At 37.7% G+C, this 23596-nt stretch overlaps 1 long non-coding RNA gene across 1 annotated transcript in view; it reads left to right on the plus strand.

Annotated features, from left to right (window-relative positions):
* Positions 1-23596, plus strand: part of LOC127554794 (uncharacterized) — a 119683-nt gene that overhangs the window by 95217 nt on the left and 870 nt on the right. The gene's annotated exons all lie outside the window — the stretch shown is intronic.

Genomic DNA, 23596 nt, shown 5'->3' on the forward strand with positions numbered 1-23596 from the left:
ACTTTGCATACATGATCGTATTTGATGCTCATAACATCCCTGAGATAGGTGCTGCAGGTAATTATTATCCCCATATTACAGATGAAGAAACTCAGACCAGAGAGATTAAATGACATACATGGCCATACTCACACAACTAATAAATATCGGAGGTAGGATTTGAACCCAGATCTTTCTTACTCAGAGTCCAGAAATCTTGCCATTATAACCATTATAATTAGCAAGATTAGATGTCTGTAGCCTAAGTGATGGAGAAACTATATGGTTTATCAAATAAAGGATTCAAGTCCCACTTCTGAATAAATCTTTGTTCTATCAAGGGCAGATTTTTATATCGAGTAGGAATTACAAACTTTCATTGGTGGAGGAAATTTCCATATCTAGAGTTCCCCAAGTCAATGAAATCACAGTTCCAGATTAAAACAGACAAACCAATAAAACTAAAACAAACATACATTTTGAAGACGCTCATTACCCTGGTTGTGTCACCAAGAGACCTTCTTGAAGCTCATTAATTCATCAAATATTTATCCTTGTATCTATTGTCCTGGCCCAGAGGCTATGTCTCTTAGCAAGACAATTTCTGGATAAGGTAAGCTGGGAAAGGTGGGGCACAACCAGCCCACTCTGCCTCAATTGAGCCTCTTTCTGCTAAACACAATCTCTGCAGTCAAAGCACATTCTATACCAGACTTGGGCCCAGATGCAAGCTATTTTTGCAAGGAACTGGCAAGTTCTACAAGGAGTTTCAGTGTCATGGGAGGTGAGTGGGGTTATAATTGGCTCTAATTGGCTCTCCCACCAGCTGTAACATTCTTTACCTGCGGCCCAGTGACACTCCAAAAGGGGAGAGATATGCTCCGACCTTTGAAAACATCAAAGGAGTCACTTCCAACATGGTTCTTACAGCCCAGTGCCCTACAGCTCAGCAGGTGCAAGGGCCAAGCCCAGCAAGGCTGATAGGAAACAGATTTTTGCAAAGTAAGATTTTTATCTGTCCATTCAGGTTGGCACTACCAACAATCTGGCAAAAAGGTGGCTGAGTAGGAGGCATAAGTTCTGGGTTTATGTCTACCCATTAACTTCTTATGAAACATTAGCTTGTCACCCACAACCCCTGGGACTTATTCTCCTATAAATTAAAAACAAAACATAACAAAATAAAACACTTCTGACCTTACTTTGTGGAGTGTGAATGAAACCCACATATTTGGGAAGGAATTATATCTTATATCACCTAGTGATAGGGAATATCTTCTGTTCCACTCAGCCCCATATCTCCATTTCACAGAAAAGGAAACTGAGATCTAACAAGTGATTGCATGAATAAAGCCTTGCATCTGGAGATTGAAGGTACTCTATTCAAATTGTTTGATACTTAACTAGCTCTCCTTTCTCCTCCTTTGTGTTCCCAACTTTTAGTATGGGGTTAGTATATAGTAGGTGCTTAATAAATTTTTGTTGACTGAACTAGCTGTGTGACTCTGGGCAAGTCTCTTGACCTATCTGAAATTCAGTTTCCTTATTTTTAAAAAGAAAAAACTGAACTAGATGGCTTTCTAAGGTCAGAATCTATAATCCTGAAAAATCATAAATCCCTTAGGGAGAAATGTGATCCTAGATGTTCTGCCTTGAAATTCAGGTTTCTTCCCATCTCCAGATTTCCTGTTTCTTGTTGGAAGTTGAACCTCAACTATTGTTTCTTTTAGCATCTATTATGTAGGATATTTTACAGGAAACTCGGGCAATCAGGTGACCCAATGAATAGAGGGCTGGGTTTAGAGTCAGAAAAACTCCTCTTCCTGAATCCAAATAGACTCTGACATTAGGTGTCACTCAATTGTGTTTGCCTCAGTTTCTTGATCTATAGAATAAGTTGGGGAAAAAATGGCAAACTGCTTCAGTATTTGTGCCAAGAAAACCCTAATGGGATCATAGAGAGTTGGACATGACAAAACAAAACTGAATTACTGAATTACTGGAAATCAATGAGTTGTAGAGTTGTGTCCTTTATCTTCTAGAAGACTATGGTTTAAAAAAGGAGTCAAGCCCTAAAGAATAATAACAGATACATTGATGTACAACCACAGAGCTTGAGCTATACATAGCTATAAGTGCACATTTGGGGCTGGGGGTGGAGATGATGGTTCCTTGGAAGGAAGATGCGATGTAGCTTCAAGGTTTTATTTGCTATAGTTTTGGATTAAACTCAAGGTTCTATGAATGTTGTAAACTAAAAAGGGATTTTTTAAAAAAACATTGTCATAATACTTTGAATTTATAAAATTTTCAGATCCTGTAATTATTCAGCAATGTGCTCTTAATTTTTGGGTTTAAACATCTTGCTTTTGTAAGATGGTCTATGTTTACTGGTGAATCCACATTTACATTATCCTTCCTGGAGAATGGGGGTAGGGTGGAGAGGGGCTGGATCTATTTAAATGTTTTCTTTCAGTATTGTCTAATGAAGCCTATTGCATAAGATGATACAGTGCCTCCCTTCTGAGGAGCTCAAAGCATTTAAAAATAAATTATCTCATTAATTTCAATAGGTTCCTGCAGAGGTAGCAAGGCCCTACTTTTGTGAAAGTAAAGCTTGAGACACAAAGAGAGAGTGGCTAACTAGGGGCATGACTCATGAGCAAATCACTTTACTTTTCAGAGTTGAAATTTCCTTACGTATTCAATGAGATTAGACTCCAGGGGTTCTTAGCCTTTTTTGTATGTGTCATAGACTCCTTTCAGAATAAAGTTTTTAAATGTAAGAAGATCCACAGGAAACCAATTACAATTATGAATTACAAAAGAAATAAATTATATGGACATTTTTGTTGTTAAGGTTTTTTTTTTTTTTTTTAAGACTTGTCTGATTCTTCATGGCTCCATTTAGGGTTTTCTTAGTAAAGACATTGTAGGGATTTGCCATTTTCTTCTCCAAATCATTTTACAGATGAAGAAACTGAAGCAAAAAGATTAGGTGTCTTGGCCAGGATCACACAATAGTAAGTATCTGAGGTCAGATTTGAACTCAGGAAAAGAAGTCTTCCTGATTGCAGACCCAGTGCTCTATTCACTATACCATTTAGCTGACTTTCATGGACATATTATTAATGCATTAAAGCAGGTATACATGAACACATTTTTAGCAAAATAATTAAAACAAAGAAGTCTATAGACTTCAGGTTAAGAAAACTTGGACAAGGGGCAGCTAAGTGACACATTAGATAAAGCACTGGCTAGACTCCGGAGAATCTGAGCTCAAATCTGACCTCAGATATTTACTAGCTGTGTGGCCTTGACTTAACCTGATTGCCTTCTGAGAGAGAGATGGAGAGTGAGTGAGTGAGAGAGAGAGAGAGAGAGAGAGAGAGAGAGAGAGAGAGAGAGAGAAAGAGTGTGTCAGTCATAGACAGGGACAGAGACAGAGACAGAGACAGAGAGATAGAGACAGAGACACACAGAGACAGGCAAAGAGAGAAACCCAGAGAGAGACAGAGATGGAGACAGACATTTATTAAGTATCTAATATATGTCAAAAAGTACATTACACTGGGATACACTGGAAGATAAAGCACAGCTCCTGATCTCAGGAAGCTTACAGTCTAAGAGGGGAGACAGCATGCAAACAATTGTATAAAACAAGATGGATACAGAATAAATTGGAAAAGGTTTCTAGCAGAAGGTAGGATCTTTCTTAATGTGAATATATATCTTATTACTAGATTATGAGCTCTATTGAAGATAAGACTTATTTCTCTTCCGATTCTTTCAGCACTTTGTACACTGATCAATATATAGTAGGCATTTACCAAGAGTTTTAAAATTGACTTTGAGATTGCCCTCCCCGGAACTGAAAGAGATCTAAACAAAAAAGTAACAGTGAGCATGCAGGATTAGAAACTGAATTACATCCCTTCTGTTCTAACAGAATGAAAGACAGTAATGGCAACTAGGTGGCTCAGTAGATGAGTCTTCCTGAGTTCCAACTGGGTCTCAAATGCTGACTAGCTGTGTGACCCTTACTAAGTGTGACTTCACCCTGTTTGCCTCAGTTTCCTCATCTGTAAAATGATTTGGAGAAGGAAATGACAAACCACTCGATTATTTTTGCCAAGAAAATCTCAAATGGGGACACAAAGAGTTGAACATGATTGAAATGACTGAATAACAACAAAAATTCATAATGATACAAAGAGTTTTAGGGAATAACATTTGATCCTCTTGAAACTATTTGAATTCAGAGACAATCAAACCAGAAACAAATAACTTTAAATGGTTTGGGGAGCAGGGGAAGGCCAGTAATGATGACCCCATGAAGGTTCCTTCAGAAATGTCAGGAAGGTACATGTGAATGGCAGATAACGAGGGTAGTCAGAGGAAATGGTTTCAGAGAGTTTGCAGTCCCAAATGTTCCTGGACTACTTCCAGGTTCCTAATCCACCCAAACTTCTGCTGATTCTGGATCATCTGCTCTTCTGTGCCCTGTTATGGGCTGCTATGGTAGCTGCTCTGTCTCAGCTAGCTCATAACCAACCAGAGAAGGGGGAGGGGCGTGCCAATTGTTGGGATGGACAAATCTATAATAGCCCCAGTCTGTTCGTCTCTCTGTAATTAAGGCAGGTGGATTTGCATGCTTATCCAGTTAATAAAAATGCTAACTATGCATTTTCATCTAAGCCTGGAGAGTTTTAGCCATGTGTACCTTCAAATTATTATATGGTCATAATTAAACGACCTGGATTTAGGAAATAAGGGAATCTTTATGCAAAGACCTGGGTAGGGATAGAAAGGCATCCTGGTGTATTGTCCCAATTTCAAAATATTTCCCTATTTATTGGGCTTTCTTTTCTCTGTTTATAAGGGTGTGAGTCCTTGTCTCGCCTCTGCCAATTACTGGCTATGCAATCTCATGAAATTTCTTTCTTTAAGGGGATTCTTTGGTTTGATTATCTGTAGGAATAAAAGGGCTGGCACAGATAATTTCTGAGGTCCTTTCCAGGCCCAAGATTTTATTATTCTTTTAATATAAACTTTTATTGTAGAGTCTAAACTGAATTGACAACATCCTTGAGAAAAACACAAGATACCACAAAAGAATCTGCACTCAGATTAGTATTCAACCTCTCTGGCCAGCTGGTTAAAATCCAGTCTCATGCTGAGAGTATTGGCACTCAGTATAGCGTATGATTTTATTTTCTCTGCTTCTGAAAATTTTCCTTTCCTAGTACTTTGGTTTTAATTATTAAGAGAATCAAAGGCTGGGGATGTGGATGCTACATATTTCTCTCTTTATGCCAATATTTCTGCATTTTCCCCCTATGCTGCTGGGTATATAATTTGTAGAAGCTGGCCCTGGAAAATGAGAAATGGAAATAACCAATTAGATTCTACCTTTATCATTCTCCTTCTGGTTAGAGCCATGGTGTCCTTTGTGGATATGTCTTCACAGTGGGCTCGATCGAGTTTTGGACATCTAACCCCACAGAAAGTCCCAGTAAAAATAAAGTACAATGACACAAGGCACGGGTGGGTGGCAGAGAGTTTCCAAATGTGTGGTGACTTTTTAGGAATAGATGCTTTGAATATTCAATAGTCTCCTGATGTTCCTTGAACTGTGCCCATAACTGGTGCCTCATTCTCTGTGCTGTACAATAGCTTTGGAACAGGAACTGGAAGCTTCTGATAGGAGGGCTGATTTATTAGATAATTCCTTCTATGCCTTCCAAGGCATTGACCCTCCTGCCCAACTCCAGGGTAGGGAAGCAGCTGGAGACATTGTCATCTATGGGAGTACCTCCTCTTCTGATCACTTGGAGTAATGAAACTCTTCCAAGTCTTTCAGTCTGTAGTGAGTCTGGGACTAGAGGCTGGATTTCATCAGAAGACAAGAGCAATTCTGAATTCAGACAAGCGCATTTCTGATCTCATGCACTTTGTTACCCCTTGGCACGACTAGCTGGAATGCCTGGGGTGTACTTGTATAGTAACTATACAATACAGGCTGGCAGTGACTATGTCATGTATAGAATCACCAGCCAAGGTTTAGAGAAGAGAATGTTGGTTTTATAGTCAAGATCCGAGTGTGATTCCTGTAGAAGACATTTACTAGCTGGGTAACTCTGGACCAATCACTTAACTTCTGTCACTGTGAATTTCTTTATCTGTTAAGTGGTTTTACAATACCCGTCCAGGGGTCCTCAAACTTTTTAAATAGGGGGCCAGTTCACTGTCCCTCAGACTGTTGGAGGGCCAGACTATAGTAAAAACAAAAACTTTGTTTTGTGGGCCTTTAAATAAAGAAACGTCATAGCCCTGCGTGAGGGGGATAAGCATCCTCAGCTGCTGCATCTGGCTCGAGGGCCTTAGTTTGAGGACCCCTGCAACCTTACAAGGATCACACAGAGCTTTTTTGTTGTTTGTCTTTTGTTCTCAAAGAGAACCATATCATCGGGGAGGTGATGCAGGGAAGTGAATTGAATTTAAGTGAGGTTGGGCTGTGCAAAGTCGTCACCAGTCCCACTTTCTCCTCTGGATGCATTTGGGTCAGGTGGCAAGTCACAGATCGGGACAACTGGATGCAATGAGAGATCTTGGCCATTTTGAGCTAAGGTCTTTAACAAGCCTCAGTTTGACTGAGAAAAGTCCCATTCAGTGATTGAATTTAGGTAAGAAATCAAGCAGAGAATGGACTATTACCTGGTTAAAAAAAATCGATCTTCGAGAGGAAGACCCTCAGAGTTTCTGGCCAAAACAGAAACAAGTTTATATTCACTTTGATCCAATCAGGGCCCAAACAATGGTCAAATGGGGATTGGGCTGGGACATATTGTTGGTCAATCCATGGGAACTGGAGTGATTTGGGTTTAAAACATAGTCCTAGCCCGTAAACCCCAAGATATATTGAGAGGTTTCAAAGATCAAAAATTACATTGTTTTGGGAAGAACACCCACAGAGAAGGGTATGATACCCTGTGTGGACAGAGGGAAGGGAAGGGAAAGAAAAAACAGCCAGTGGGGCAGCTCGTACTCCTACTCGCAGAGATATATAGAGAATCACAGAGAATATAGACATGCAAGAGAATTGACTGAAGTAGGGGAGGGCTGTGCAAAGCCCCCAGACTCACTTCCTCCTCCGGAGCTAGCAGGTTGCCATGGATCAGATAAGTAACATATGTAAAGGATTTTGCAAACATTGTCAGGCTAGACAAATGTTGGTTATTGGTATCATTCCCTCATCCGGACAGATGATCCCTTGGAATTTTGAGTAATAGCCTCACAAAATTTCAGGTGAACTTTGCCAACCTAGACACTTGATTTAGTGATTAGAAAGGGGAAATACTCTGTCTCTTTATCACTGTTGCTTGCAATTCTCCAGCTAGAGCAAGCACGATCACCCAAATCAGCCTTCTGGTGGATGGAAGTAGGAGTAACGGAGAGTGGAACCAATCTGCTCGGATGTCTGGCTTTGTGCTCCTTAGAACAGGGAGGCAGCATCACCCCTGAGCCCAAGTGTTCTTGTATGGGGAAAGCGTCCTTTTAAAGAATTAGTCCTCAGCATTCTGTCAATTATGGCCTCCAAATCTGGCACAGTAATTAAATGCCAGCTGACAGTAAATATCAAACTGCTCGGGAGCTGTTGTGAAATATAGACAAGTGGATTCTGTGTGATTGCTTTGGTAATTTGCTTTTTAATCTTTAATACCAATTAAATGTGGGGAGGCAGGAGCCCATGCATTGCCCAGATGAGACAGTCCATCAGCTGCTGCTTTGAGCTGTCTAGCATTGAACTCTTGACCACTGGGGCCATACCAGGCCTAGGGCACATGAGAGTTGAGTTGGCAGAGTTGCAATAAATCTGTAATTAAGGGAAACTGAGGAACAAAAGTCTGAGCATAATCTACTTATTGGTAAGACTAGCAATCACCAGTAATAGAGGTTAATGATCCATTAGTGATCTAAGACCAACCCAATCCTTTCATCTAAGCTGATTATATAAATTTATTACATATTGTCAACTGGTGCCAATTAAACTAAGACTGTGACCAGTCCATAATTACACTGATTTGCAGAAGGGATCTTCCAGAGGCTTTACTAACATGGACACAGAATTGGTGAACATTTTTGGAAAGTCCCTACCCCACATTCACCTGTACTACAGAAATTCGGTACTAGGAGAAACATCCCATGACCAGGTTAAATTATCCTCGTTACTTAATTAACTTAATTAATTAAAATTTTTAAATTAATTTAATTAATCCTTATTTATTTCCTTCAAAGTCGTGTTAACTCAAAGTAACATGCATAGTCTCCTAATAAGCATTCTAAAGCTCATAGTTATATAGGAACATATAGCACATATCTCATAATGTTGTGAAGATCAAATGAGATTATCTGAAAAAGGTTGGCATATCGTAATTACTACATAAATGTTTATTCTTTACTCTTTCCTTGCCCTTCTGAACATGGGGCTCCCATAGTTGCTCTTAATCATCTTCACCCAAATGAGAACCAAACATAACATATTTATACTATTGGTACAAATATGATTGATTATGATTGTATAGTTGTTATAGATTATCATTATTATTTATTATACTACTGGTATAGATATGATTTATTGACATCTTTTTGCACTTACCATTGTCTGAAACCTATGGATCTCTGTTTCTTCAATTGAAAAATAAAAAAGATTACACTAGTTAGTTTTTTGGATCCTTTCTTGAAATCTAGATCTAGATCTATGGTCTTATGTTCTAATAGTTTATTCCTATAGTAATTGAATATTTTTTCTTTTTGCATCTGCATATCCTTTAAGCTGACATCTGTATTTCTATATCTGTTCTTGGTCTTTGTGGTAGGAACTCGATCCATATGTTCTTATTACACAGGACCAAATCCAGCAGCACATATAAGTAAAAGTTTGCTCTTTCTTTTAACAAGAGGAAGGGACTGAGAATGACATCAGGGATCATTCTTGACTCATTATCATGTATCATAAATGCCTCACTATCCTTCTTTTTAAATTTTTATCCAGTTTTCTTGAGATTGCTCCCATTAGGCTCTTCTATTTCTGATTTTACTATATTTATTAGACATGAACTCTGGTTATCAGGCAGTAGGACAAATGAAGTTGTGACTGGAGATGGTCTATAAATGATAAGATTCTCATACAATGCAATCAAACTTATTAAGCATTTACTATTTGCCAGGGACTATGGTAAGAATTAAAGATACAAATAAGAAAAAAGAAATAGTCTCTGTCTTCAAGGAGCTTAAAGTTTAATGGGAAAAGGGAGCTGAAAAAAAAGATTAAATCACCAGAAGGTACGTATCTCAGAGGCATGGTGGTGGTGATGATGATGATGATGATGATGATGATGATGATGATGATGGTGATTATGATGATGGGTGCAATGGTAGCAGTGAAACCAAGCAAAATAGCTGGTATCAAATGAAGAGAAGTTATATGCCAATGTCCTCTCAAGGTATATGGCAGTAAGATTTTAACCAGAGAACTTGTCTTGTTCCTGGGAAGAGCAAGAGATTTGGGGATGGGGGGGTTCATAGGTAGAGAGCTAGAAGAGATAGTTGATACAAATCTACCCTAACCCCCTCATTTGGCAATTGAGGAAATCGATTAAATTATATAGTCCTTGAGAACAAGGACTATTTTTTGCCTCCCTCCCAACCTCAGCACTTAGTACAATACTAAGGCATACAGTTGGAATAATGTTTATTATATAATGTTTATTGTTTATTGGTTGAATTTGAGATCCAAGGAGTTTAATTAATATGTTCAAGGTAACACTGGGACACAAATAGCAGAGACAGTCTTTCCATTACATTTTGATAGATCAGAAGTCCTAGATTTGCAAGCTTATTTTGTTGGGCTTCCTTTTCCTCTTCGGGTTTTTGGGATATCTATTGTTAAAGGTCCTTTTTAGCTCTGAATTCAATGATTCTAGGTATCTAATCCGGAAGCTAGACCAAATTAGGTGGCTGACATTTTTTGATGTGAAAGGAATTTAAGGTCTCTGCTATAAAATTATGCTGAAATTTAGTGGGCTCTTTCTCCATGGGTGAATGGGGGATCAGGTCTACTGTCTTGAGAAAGTAAGGAGGAAAACCTGTGGAATGGTAGCACACTGAGAAAGCTTTGGCAAGCAGCAGAGAAATGATTTGGCAAAGGAGAGGGTGAAGAACAACAAAGAACAAAAAACAAAAGAAACAACTGTTGGTAGCATCTGTTCTCCCCATCAGTAAGAAAGGAAAGTTATATTGAGAAATCCTGTTCTTCAGAGATGAAATAGTCACAAGCAGCCTCTCGGCAGTGGGTAGCGGAAGCCTTGGGTTGGTGGGTTTTTCCACTCACTACCCCTTTTCAGGCTCTCTTGCTTAAAGTTGTGAATTGAATCATTTTCAATCATGTTTGATTCTTCATGATCCCATTTGGGGTTTTCTTGGCAAAGATCCTGGAGTGATTCACCTGGAGCGAACTTTCTCCCAGTTCATTTCTTCATCTATGAAAGATCATCATCATATGAAAGATCCCAGAGTCATACAACTAATAAGTGTCTGAATTCAGATTTGAATTCAGGTTCTCCTGACTTCAAGCCTGGTACTCAACTGCCCCACTTATCTATCCTCTTGCACATATTATTGAATTAGACTGGGTAATGGAGCTTCAGGTGAGCAGGTAGGGGATACTCTTTGATCTTCAGCAAATCTGTTGGATTAATAAACAGAGATATTTAATCAAAGAGATTCTGCTAGTTATTTAGAGAAGAGGCTGATATAAATGAGGTATGGGGGAGATGCATATAACTGGATGGAGGAAGAATGATTGACAAATCATAAATTTGACAAATAATTAACAAATTTAATTGACAGATAAGAAAAAAGGTGACAAATGATATAGTAGTAGGGGTCAACAATGTGACTATTCAGCCCAGTAAGAAATGGAAGGGCTGATCTGAGCAGCATTGGGCAGGAACTTGACTCCCTGAAAGAATATTTTGAAGAGTGCTGAAAGCTAGCATGAATCACTGGGGAGGATTAAAATCCAACCCTGGTTGAGGGGCCTGCAGCTTCCTGAGGGACTTTGTTATTACAGGCATGAATGATTACCATTCCTTTTGATAAAATTCACAGATAAGACCCCTTCAGCATGGCCTCATTAAAGACAACAGAGAGATCTCCAGGAAAAGAAGAAGAAAAAAAATTCTTTTCCTGGAAATATGAAGGACAACTACAGATACAAAATGTGCTGTTTCAGTGAAAGAAAGCCAGAGGAAAAGATCAAGATCACAATAGAAAAAAGGCCTGATGCAACAGCACTCAGGAAACTGCCTGAGGAGACTAAGGCAGCCTTTTTTGGTGGTTGATATTATATTAAGGGGAAAAATTCAAGAGAGAAAAATTGGCCCACTAATAAATGAGAGGAGAGAATTAATGCTGACGCCAACACTGAAGCTGTCTAGTGCACTTGACAAATCAGGCCCTAATAAGAGAAACAAAGGAATGTGGACAATTAGGGAAGAATGAATACCTTGCAAAACAAGCAGCCAACACAAAAAGGTTTTGGATGTTTGGGGAAGTAAGACATGGAAGACCTGAAGAGAGACAGATACTATGGGCTTTCATTCTATTTTTCCCCCTTTTCATTTGAGTCATAAAATCAGTGGAAAGAGAAATCCAGGGGAGTTTATATCTGAGTAAGGCTAAAAATTCCTAAAAATTTAGCAACTGTTTATAATAATCAAAGAGAAAAACTTAATTACAGTAGTTGAAAATTAGTTGAAAAGACTGCAACAAAATTCTTGGTGAAGGCTCTGCAGTGATTGTCTAGAGCAAAGTTTCTTAAACTGTGGGTTGTGTCACTGTATGGGATTTTGTAACTGAATGTGTGAGTCACAAAAAATCAGCCTGTTCATCATTTTTTATAGAACAATAATATTCCATTACTTTCATATACTTCAACATATACAGCCATTCACCAACTGATGAGCATCTACTCATTTTCCACTTCTTTGCCACTATAAAAAGAACTGCCACAAACATTTTTGCACATGTAGGTTCTTTTCCCTCTTTTACAGATCTCTTTGAGATATAGAACCAGTATTGTGTTGTATAACTGAATGTAGGGGTTATGAAATAATGATTTATCAGTAAATGTTTGATTTGTATACTGGTCTTATATACTATATGCCTGGGATGAGTAAAAATTTCTTGGGAGAAAAGGGGTTCTGAGTGGAAAATGTCTAAGAACCCCATAGAAATGAATATATTTAAAGTTTTATTGGCAGCTAGGTGGGGCAATGGATAGAATACCAAGGGGGGAGTCAGGAATGTCTGAATTCAAATATGGCCTTAGACACTAGGTTATGTGACCCTGGCACTTCTGGATCAAAGTTTATGCAAAGTTTTATAGCCCTTTAGGCATAATCCCAAATTGCGCTCCAGAATGGTTGGATCATTTCACAATTCCACCAACAATGCATCAGTGTCCCAGTTTTCTCACATCCCCTCCCACATTTACCATTATATTTTCCATGTGAGGTGTTACTTCAGAGTTCTTTTAATTTGCATTTCTCTTAATAATGGCAACATTTAATTTTATAAGATTTTGATTTCAATTTTTTCCCTCCCTTTCTACTAAACTCCTTAAGTTGGCAAGCAATCTGACATAGGATATACATGTACAATCCTATCAAACACATTTCTACATTACTCATGTTGTAAAATAAGAATCAGAACAAGAGGGAAAAAACATGAGAAAGAAAAAGCCACAATCCTGACTCTAGACATGGCATTTTATCCATGGGGCTACCTTGCTGTCTAGGTCTCTGTTACTTTATTACTTATAATATAAGGAGGTTGGACTGGCCTCTAAATGGTGTCCGGCTCTAAATCTATACTTTTATGATTCTTAAGAGCCTCCTATGTGCCAGAAGAACCAAGGAGCTCTAATGTGTGACCCATAACAACATTTTTGGCCTTTCTAGCTGTGCTTCCTTGCATACAGTTAAAACTTCACTTCTTTCTCCTTATGAAAATAAATTAGATAACAAATGTGAAGTTGTCTTTAGGTTCCCTAAGAAAATAGTCGAGAGAATCAAAGGTTTATAAAGGTTTATCTTAGGTTATAAATTACATGTGAGTTGCGTATTTGTATCAGTTGAAGGAATTTCCACATTGGGAATCTCTCCCATACTTTCAAAATGTCAAATCTACTCCCTCCACCCAACTCATAGAACAATGTCTCTGGCTATGATGTTTCTCTCTTTTTTTTCCCTTTAACATTCGCTTTTATTTTTTTACATATATATACATATATATATTTATTATTTTAGCTTTTAATTTACAAAACATAGGTATGGGTAATTTTTCAGCATTGACCCTTGCAGAACTTTCTGTTCCAAATTTTCTCCTCCTTTCCCCCACCCCCTCCCCTAGATGGCAGGTAGTCTAATACATGTTAAATATATTAAAGTATATGTTAAATACATTATATGTATACATATTTATACAGTTATCTTGCTGCACAAGAAAAATTGGGTCTAGAAAGAAAAAAAAACCTGAGAAGGAAAGCAAAAATGTAAGCAAACAATAACACAAAGAGTGAAAATGCTATGTTGTGATCTACACTTATTTTCCACAGTTCTCTCTCTGAGTGTAGCTGACTCTCTTCAACACTGAACAATTGGAACTGCTTTGGATCATCTCATTTTTGAAGAAAGCCATGTCATCAGAATTGATTCTCACATAGTCTGTTGTTGCTGTGTATAATGATCTTCTGCTTCTGCTCATCTCACTTAGCATCAGTTCATGTAGGTCTCTCCAAACCTCTCTGTATAATCCTGCTGGTCATTTCTTACAGAACAATAATATTCCATAACATTCATATACCATAATTTACTCAGCCATTCTCCAATTGATGGGCATCCATTCAGTTTCCATTTTCTAGCCACTACAAAAAGGGCTGCCACAAACATTTTTGCACGTGTGGGTCTCTTTTCCTCCTATAAGATGTCTTTGTGATATAAGCCCAGTAGTAACACTGATGGGTCAAAGGGTATGCATTATGATGTTTCTTTAAATCTATTTTGACTCCTTTGGGCTGGCTCTCTTGAACTGTTTGGTCTTACTTGAAGTTGTTAATCCCCCTCTTCTTTCACCTCTATCCCCCCATTTCTTGTTCTCTGGGTAGTCCTTTGTTCTTTTCTCTTTCCCATCTACTTACCATTCTGGTTGAGAAGGGAAAGTAAAGTACATAAAGACTAAAAACAAAAACAAAAAACTCTAAACTCCCTTAAAAACCCAACCCTGCAACTAATTAATTATTTTGCTCATTTTATAGAAAAGTGGGGAAAATGAACTAAAATAATAATAAGAAAAGAACTTAATGCAACCAACTTTGACAAAGCAAATATTCTGGTCCCTGTAGGAGGTGACAGGCTGACTGGAATGCTAAAAACTATTCTGAATTTATATCTTTTTAAGCAGAGACTAATAAAGGCAAATATTCAGCACAAATAATTATAATATTTTGTATTTATTCAGGGCTTTTGTTTTATTTATTTCTTTACTTTTAGCGAAGGCAGTATTACAGACTCGTAAAAATCTTGCCACACCAAATAGTTAGCCATGTGCCACACAAGTGTTATTGGGCTGGCATGGCTTTTTCTTCTTTACCATACTATTTTCATCATTCAATCATCATAGTCATTTAATTAATTGTGATTTAAAGTTACAAAGGCCTCAAGGAATCTTCTAATGTTCATACTTTTGTCTCTGCTCTAAAATCTCTTATGGTACTTGGGGAGGAAATAGAGAGATATGGGCTAGATGATAATATGTTTGATATATTTAGGCAAATTCAGAACCAGAAGAATGACTGGACTCAAAGAATAGTCATTGATGATTCCATGTGAGGTTGGAAGTAGGTCTTGAGTGAAGGGCCCCAAGGATTTGTAGCTGGCACTTTGATGTTTAAATATCTTATCAATGATTTGTATAAAGGCATTTGATGGCATGCTTCAGATAGCAGTGGAAACTGTGGATGTTCTTTGCGGATATTTTTGAAATTTGCCATTAATACAAAGCTAGAAAGAATAATCAACTTTGGATGGCTAAATTTCCAGAAAGATCATTTGAAAACATTAAATATAATAAAATTAAACTTGCATTTGATTTAAAAGTATTTTTTTTCATACATACAAATAAGAGGAGCATGATTAAATAATACTGTGTCTGAAAAAGCTCAGAGAATTTTAGTGGACCACAAGCTGAATATGAGGAAACAGTGATATGGCATTATCCATTAGATTGTGAACTTTTTCAACTTATCTTTTACCTTCCTTTTTATCTCTAGCACTTAGCACAGCGCCTGGCACACAATAGGTACTTAATAAATACTTGTTAATTGACTGATTTAGTTTGAGTTGATACAGGGGTTCTCAAACTACGGCCCGCGGGTCAGATTTGGCAACTGAGGACAATTAACCCCCTCACGCAGAGCTATGAAGTTTCTTTATTTAAAGGCACACAAAACAAAGTTTTTGTTTTTACTATAGTCTGGCCCTCCAGCAGTCTGAGGGACAGTGAACTGGCCCCCTATTTAAAAAGTTTGAGGATCCCTGAATTATTAGGGAGCTGAGAGTCTCATTGTGTTCTGCTTCTCTGGCTGGTTTTAATTCTACTGATGCCCTTCTCAGGTTAAGTTTATTACCTATAATCTCAGCACATAAGTGAATGACCTCCCTCAGCCTCTTCTCCCCTCTTATTAGAGGGCTAGAGGACTGAACATCAGGCTCTTCCCAATATCTTCCTTTATAGAAGGCAGAAACCAGACTCTCAACTGGCTCTGCTTTGCATCTGCTGCTCTGTCTGGTTTCTACTCCATGGAACAAGATCCCCCTGGGCTTGGTCTCTCCTGATTCTGCTTTTCTGCCTCTTTTTGTGTATTGTCTCTTCTTTTAGATTGTAAGTATCTTCAAGGGCAAGGGCTGTCTTTTTTTTTTTTTTAAATTAATTGTATCCCCAGAGCTTAGTTCAGTGCCTGGTATATGGCAGGTACTTAATAAATGTATGTTGGATTGGGGGGAAAAGTGTTTTGAATTGAATTAACAATCTAGAAAATGTCTCTGATTTTTTGGAACACGAAATCTATGTTGTATACACCCTTTCCTACTACACTCCCAGTGTCTCCCATTTGCCAGAATATTCACTGCCTGTACCACTTTGTTAAATGATTACTCCCAGTCTATAGTATCAAAGGTGCTTGAATTTTTATAGATTCCTGTGAAACCCAGGATATTGGCCTGATTTGTGACTGCCCTAGTGGGGAGCAGAGAAAAGAAAGGAAACAAGTCTTTATAAAGCACTACTTTGTGCCAGAAACTGATCTAAAGTGCTTTCACTTATCTCATTTTATCCTCAATAGCCCTATGAGGTAGATGCTTTATTATCTCTTTTGGACAGTTGAGGAAACTGAGGCAGATAGAAGTTAAGTGACTTACCCCAGGTTCATATAGCTAGGAAGGTATGAAGTTGGTTTTGAATTCAATTCTTTCTTAAGGAATTGATCTGCTGTCCCACTTTGAGTGGCGTTATTTGGCTCTAGTCGGTATGGATATGTTGGATTGCTAATATGTTCCTCTGATGGGAGGAACTCTCCTTTCTCTGTAGATGTTTCTTATATTAGGGAAATGATTAGAAAGAAAAGAATGAATAGAGAAATGAAGCTGGGACAAAGCCCAGGAGCTGCCTTTCTATGGTACTATCCTTGAACCTCCTTCTTCCTGATGTCATGGTCTGGAGAGCATCAAATCTCCTATCTGGTGATAGTGACTGTGCTGTGCTGGTATCTCCTTTGGTGGGCCAGATTTACCCCGTTAGCCAACCAGTCTTCTCCTGTATTATTCACCATGTTAAGGTCTCAGTACCACTGGCCAGCTCTCTCTCCATTTTTTCATTGTACAGATCTCATGAGTCTCCAAAATCTACTGTGACGCACTGGGACATCTGGGAAACATTCTGAGGAGGGCAAAGCTCATGTTTTGTTCATTTTTGTTAGCTGAAAAAACTGGTGATGTTTAATTGGGAATATAGAAGACTTGGAGGTTAGGGAACAGGATATAATATTCAGCTGTCTTCAAGTATTTGAAAGTATATGGAAAATGGATTAGTCTTCTTTTTGTTCATTTTTGTTTTTTTGGTTTAGGCTAGATCTAAGAGCAATGAACACAAGTTGTAGAGAGACATTTTTAGGTTTGATATAGATGGGGAAAGTTCCTAATAGTTAGAGGTATGTCAGAATGGATTGGGCTGCCTGGGTGTTAATGGTCTTCACTTTAATGAGGGTCTTTAAGCAAAATCTTAAAGACAGATGATCAGGATTGCTGTGGAGGGGATTCCTGTTTAGATATGTCAGACTAGGTGGTTTCTGTGGTTTGTTCCAAATCTCCATTTCTGTGATTTTGTAATTTTAATTTAGCAGAGCAAAAGACCCTGTGGACCTTCTTATCCTTTCTGTGGGCTCCAACTTTTTTGTTTATAACCTGAGTTTGTGGCAGCAATCTCAAGCTGTGGTTGATAAATTTTCAATCAATAAAACTACTCAGAGTAAATAGCACCCCCACTTTTCTCTGTTCTTGCTGTATTGGATGGGAACCCTGCCAAAACATCAGCACATTCCAGTCTCGCATTTGGAATAAGCCCATGGACCACTTAAAATGAGAAAATAGCAGAATTAAAAAGTTGAATCCGGCCTCATTTTACAGATGAGAATTTGAGACCCCAGGTGATGAAGTGACTTGGTCCTGTTAAGCTTGCTGAGCACAGAGGCGACTTCAGGATCATTGTTTCCAAAGCAGCCTTATAGCTACTTGCAAATATATTTAGGTTATTGGAGAGCCCAAAATTCACCAACCCTCCAATTATGTGTCTCTTTGACATTTAACTTCTCTCAAAGTCATGATCACCACCACCTTCTTACTAGATTCTATATTTATTCATCTTTTCAAAACTTAGCTTTTATTAGGTACTCCCTAAATGTGGAATTTGTTGAATTCAAAGAACAAGCATCTGCCTTGAAATGTATACACTTGCCCAGAGTTCCCCTATAGACCTAGAAAACTATGGAAACCAAGTTTAATGAGAATGGAATAGAATTTAGAGCTAACCATATTTATTTGAGGCTTGCTTTTCATTTTCCCTTAGGGATGGGTGAGCATAAAGTTAAAGAGGGGTGACAGAGGAATGGAGGAGAAAGAGGCCTTACATCACATAATAGCTGCAATTAATATTTTCCCAAAATACATGAATTAATTAATGGAATACATCTTCTTCCCTAACTTGACTTTACTATTTATATATACAGCTAATTGCAACATTATATTGCATTTATTAATGTTTCATGTTTAATTATTTTCTGATTATTTCTTAGCTATATATTTTATTTTCCCAGCTAGATACTGAATATGGTACTTTATACCAAAGGAAGCTTAATATTCTTGATGAGTGAATAAAAGGATTGATGGCAGAGTACTGACCTGACCTTCCCCTGCTCTGCATTCTTGACTGGACATACTCATCATTTGAACACAGAATAAGAGCTGAAAAAAGATTTTAGATGTCATAGAAGTCCATTTCTAGGATTGAAAGGGACTTTAGAGAAGATTTGTAGTATTTAAGAGGAGACCATATGCCTTAATTGACAATGCACAAGAGGTTTCTCCTCTATGAAGGGAGGAGAATCAAGGTCACACAAAAGAAAAATACTAGAGCAGCATCTACCCCATCTTTTCTCCCTCTCTTTAAAACTAGAATAGCATATGTTGCCCTCACTAGGGCTGGGAAGGGCAGGGATAAATAGAATTATTGTTAGAGAGTTTTAAGTATGATGACTTTTGGGGACCCTACAGACCTGAACATCACTGCTTGTTCCCTAATGTTATCAGAGGAAGACAATGTAACTGTAAAGAATGGCAGCTCTCAAGTCAGAACTAGTTGGATTTAGCACCAAGAACACAAAATCTCAGAATCATAATGTTAGATGTTCTCTACATCTATTTAGGCTGTGACTGAAAAAAATTTCTTCTTTTATCATATAACCTGACAAATGTTCATCTATTCTCTGATTAAAAGCCCTCTAGGAAGAGGGAACCCACTACTTTCCCAGATTTCATTTTAACATATTTCTGCTTGTTAGAAAGATTTCCCCAGACTGCCCGTCAATTCTTGGAGTAACTTTGAGTGAGTCCAATATCCCATCCTTGTCACATTAATATCATGTCATTGTTGCACAAATATGGTTACGCTAATATTACGCCAATTCCACGCCAGTATAATACATTTATCATGACATAGTGCCATTAACCACACCAACATCATGCTCTCCCACAACACTGTCATGTCAACAACATGCAATTGTCATGCAATAACACACCACCATCACAAGAATTTTTATTTTACACTGTCACATTCCACACACATTTCATGCGAATGGCACACCCTCTCAGGGCATCATCATACCAAGTTCATGGCATCTTCATGCCAACCATACACTGTTCACAGAAACAACATGCCAGTTTCATGGCAAGTTAGTCAATGTCATGTCAACGTGATACAGCTGTGCAAAAATCACAAAATTCATGTCAATCCATTTCATATAATTGTCATGCCAAAATTACAGTATTTTGCACCAATATCATGCCAAATTTGTGCCAATACCCAAATACCAGAAATGTCACGTTCTCCTGGACTCCTTTCTCCAAAAAAACCTCCTTTAATTCCTTCAGTCCATGCAGATTTCTCTCTATTCTGAAATCTTATTCCCTTGGCACTTAACCATATGTTATTTTATGTTACTTCTTAACATGAAGTTAACTTCTTAATGAGTTAGAAAAGGAAATAGCAAACCATTCCAGTATCTTTGCCAGGTAGACCTCAAATGGAATCAGGAAGAGCTGGATGTGATTGAAATGACTCAATAATCATTTCAATATGCCTTTCATATGCCCTCCCAAATGAAATTGGAAAAAAGGACAGAAAATCTCCCATAGACTACTTTGAGGTTCCTCCCCTCTTCAAGTTATTGGTACACTTAGATTGTGCTTAATAAATGCTAGTTGGATTGAATGAATTGGTGAATTAAGTTGGGGAGCAGATTTGAATATAGATGACAGAAGGTCTGATTGCTCTTGGATGTGCTGTTTTGACAGATTAAAATCATTGAGGAAGAGTCATTGAGGATGAAGCTATGACAGGAGCTAAGTGGAAGGAGATCCACTCAGAAAGGGGATTGTCTGTCTTTCTTTTTAGCCAATGCTTCCTTGCCATCTGACTTTGTTCTCTCATTATAGCTTTGGAACCATCATAGTATTATTGTTATTTTTGTGTTTAAGCTTCATTTTTGAGGGGATCATCAGACAAATCATGTATGTCCTATCTGGTCTTTCACTTGATAATGAGAGTGGGGATGAGAGAGAGAAGGAAAAGCAGGGAAACTTTTGAGAAAGTGAGAAAAAAGGGATAAGAAAAGGAAATAAGGCACAGAGGATGAGAAAAGCAAGAGGGGAGAAAGAGAAAGATATGGAAAAAAGAGGAACTGAGTGAGAAATATGGCGAGGAAATAAAAATAGGAATCAGAATAGGAAACTGAGAGCCTATGCATGTATCTTTGATGTCTGGCTCTAATTATATGAGCAAGATTCTACCTCCAGCAAAAGAAAGTGCATGACCAAAAGACAAGAAACTGAAACAGTCCATCAAGAGATAAAAGACATCCTGGAGTCATGTTAGTTGCCTATAACAACAATGTAGGAAGGGACTGAGCTTGGGCTACAGTGACCTTTGGAAACAGAGAATCTTCATCTTCATCAGTATCTGCAAGCATCCTGTCTTTGGGATACTTGACTGGGAATGACTCAGGTCTCTGAGTGAGTGATAGCAGCAGACAGAACTTGGGGTGTGGCATGAACCCCATTCTTTTTCAAATGAGAAGAATGAGAGGAGTTGGTACAAGAAATGCAAGCTTCCTTTTAGTTGGATGGGCATACCACTGATTTATTTAAGAAGCTGTGTGTGGTGATTAAAAAGATTTGAGAGACATAATTTCTGGGTAATTTAATCATTTTATTAATAAGTCCAGCACATTTATAAATAAAAGGATGGTCACTTGGGTATCTTTCTTATACCAAAGACAAATACAAAGCAGGCAGGCTCCCAGTTTATATACTCTTCTAAGAGTAGGTATTCCACAGTGGGAATCAACTTTAATTGGTTAGCAATTAATGAGAGAATAAACATTATAATGAGGGACTGGAACCAAATTTTGATTATGCTATCCATTTCTAAGTTTTCCCCAGCCTTAGGTAATCTATTAAAAGAATTTATACCCCACCCAAGTCTGAGCAGAAAGCAAGAGCTACTCTACCTGAGTGGAGTCTGAACAAGAAAGTTAGTCCAGTCTCATTATCAGCAATGTTCTTTAAGAGACTGAAATTTTAAAAATTAGGACTTTAAAAAAAGGAGGAGGGGAACTCTGGGTCTCCTTAGATCATTGGCTAATAATAATCATTTGTCTCATATGCGATTTGATGGAAAGAAGACTTGAGTAGAAATCAGGAGAAATTTAAGTTTGTATATTATCTTCTGATCCTTTGGCTTGCCACTGAAGGCTCATTCATCTGAATGGAACAATAATACCAGTGGTTCTTCATATTAGAAGGCTGATATAAAGATGAGGTGTTAAGCAAACTGCTTATCAAATTTTAAAACATTGTAATTGTAAGAGTAGGATCAGAATCAACACATCCCCTTTTAACTTTTGCCTTTACTAGGTGAGAATATATCTCAATCAATTACACAGAGACCTTAGACTAGCAGTTCTCAAAGTGTGGTCTGAGGATCCTGGGGAGTTCCCAACATTATTTGTCTATCAACCTACTCATCTCTTTTTTCAACTAAATATCTGTGTCAATATCTGTTACATACTTCAGTGAAACAATATGTTGCTATAGATCAAAGATAAGAGCCAAGATGAGAAACCAACTGATTAAAGAGATTTGCAAAAACAGATAAAATAATGCCATGCTTCTAATTTTTTGTTTTGGAAAATAGTGATTTTTTATTTGTTAAAGTGAAATCAATTTAGCATTGTAATTTAAAAGAAATTAAATTATTTAAAATTTATCAATTTTTGCATCTAATATGATAAATATTGGTAGGTATAAGCTATATAAATAAAAGATCTTTGGAATCCTCCCTTATTTTTGAGTATAAAAGGTTTCTCAATGATTTTTAAGAGTGTGAATGGATCTAGAGACTTAAAAAAATTGAGAATCACTACTTTAAGTGCTTCTGGAATGGTTTCACAATAATTTTGTTAAAAAAGGCAAAGGAAACTTGACCATTTGCTAGGGATTATCTATAAGTTATCAAAAAAGTTAAAAAGGGATTCAATGGATAGAGTATCAAGCCTAAAGTCAGGAGGACCTGAGCTCAAATTTAGCCTCAGACACTCACTGTGTGACCCTGGACAAGTCAATCAATCCTGCTTGTCTCAGTTTCCTTATCTGTAAAATGAGTTGGAGAAGGAAATGGCAAACCACTCCAGTATCTTTGCCAGGTAAACCCCAAATGGGGTCATGAAGATCTGGATGTGATTGAAGTGACTCAATAGCAATAACAACAAATATTCATATGTCTATGTAGCATGTCCCTTCAAAACAGGAAACATGATGTAGTAAGTAGAATCAGGAAAAACTAGATTCAAGTCTCTTCTTTGACATACATATGAGCTGCGCAAACTCTGAGAAACTTACTTTTAATACTCAGTGATCCAGGTATAACTTGCAGAGTAAATACTGACCTGAATTAGTGGAATGCTAACTCACTGGGAGTTCTCTGTAGCTATGAAATCAAAGGTCCAGTTTAATTACCACCATAACAATAACAAAAGCATCAAAAATAGCAATATTACTACACAACAATCACTGATAACAACCAACAACCACCAAACCAGCCAAAAGCCACAGATTTTGTAAGGCAGAGGTTAGGAAAAGATTCCAGGCATAGAAAACAATGGCATGGAGCTGGAATATATAGAATGTCATATTTAGGAACAATAAGTCAGAATATGTGGTCCATTGCGAATGTAAGGGGATATTATATTAAAAAACTATCCAGATAGGAAGGGTCAGATTGCAAAGGACTTTAAATATCACCATTTCCATTTGAGCCTCGAGGTAGGAGGGAGACGCAAGAACTTACTGAGTAGAGGTGGGGGTGATATAATTAGTTCTATACTTTAGGGAAATTACTTTGACAGCTTTGTAGAAGATCGTTTGGAATGAAGAAAGATGAGGTAGAGACACCAAATAGTTCAGGATAAGGTGACTCTGTAAGTAGACATAAGATGTATGAGAGATATAGGAAAATAAATTACAATAAACTTCAATAAGGGGTCACGAAGGACACTAAGGTTGCAAAGTCTGATGACAGGTAGGATGATTGTGCCCTTGACAAATACAAAAATTTAGAAGAGGGATGAGTTCAGAAGGACAGACAGAGAAGATAATGAATCTGTCTG

The sequence above is a fragment of the Antechinus flavipes genome, chromosome 3 (genome assembly GCF_016432865.1).
Source record: "Antechinus flavipes isolate AdamAnt ecotype Samford, QLD, Australia chromosome 3, AdamAnt_v2, whole genome shotgun sequence".
NCBI lineage: Eukaryota > Metazoa > Chordata > Mammalia > Dasyuromorphia > Dasyuridae > Antechinus > Antechinus flavipes.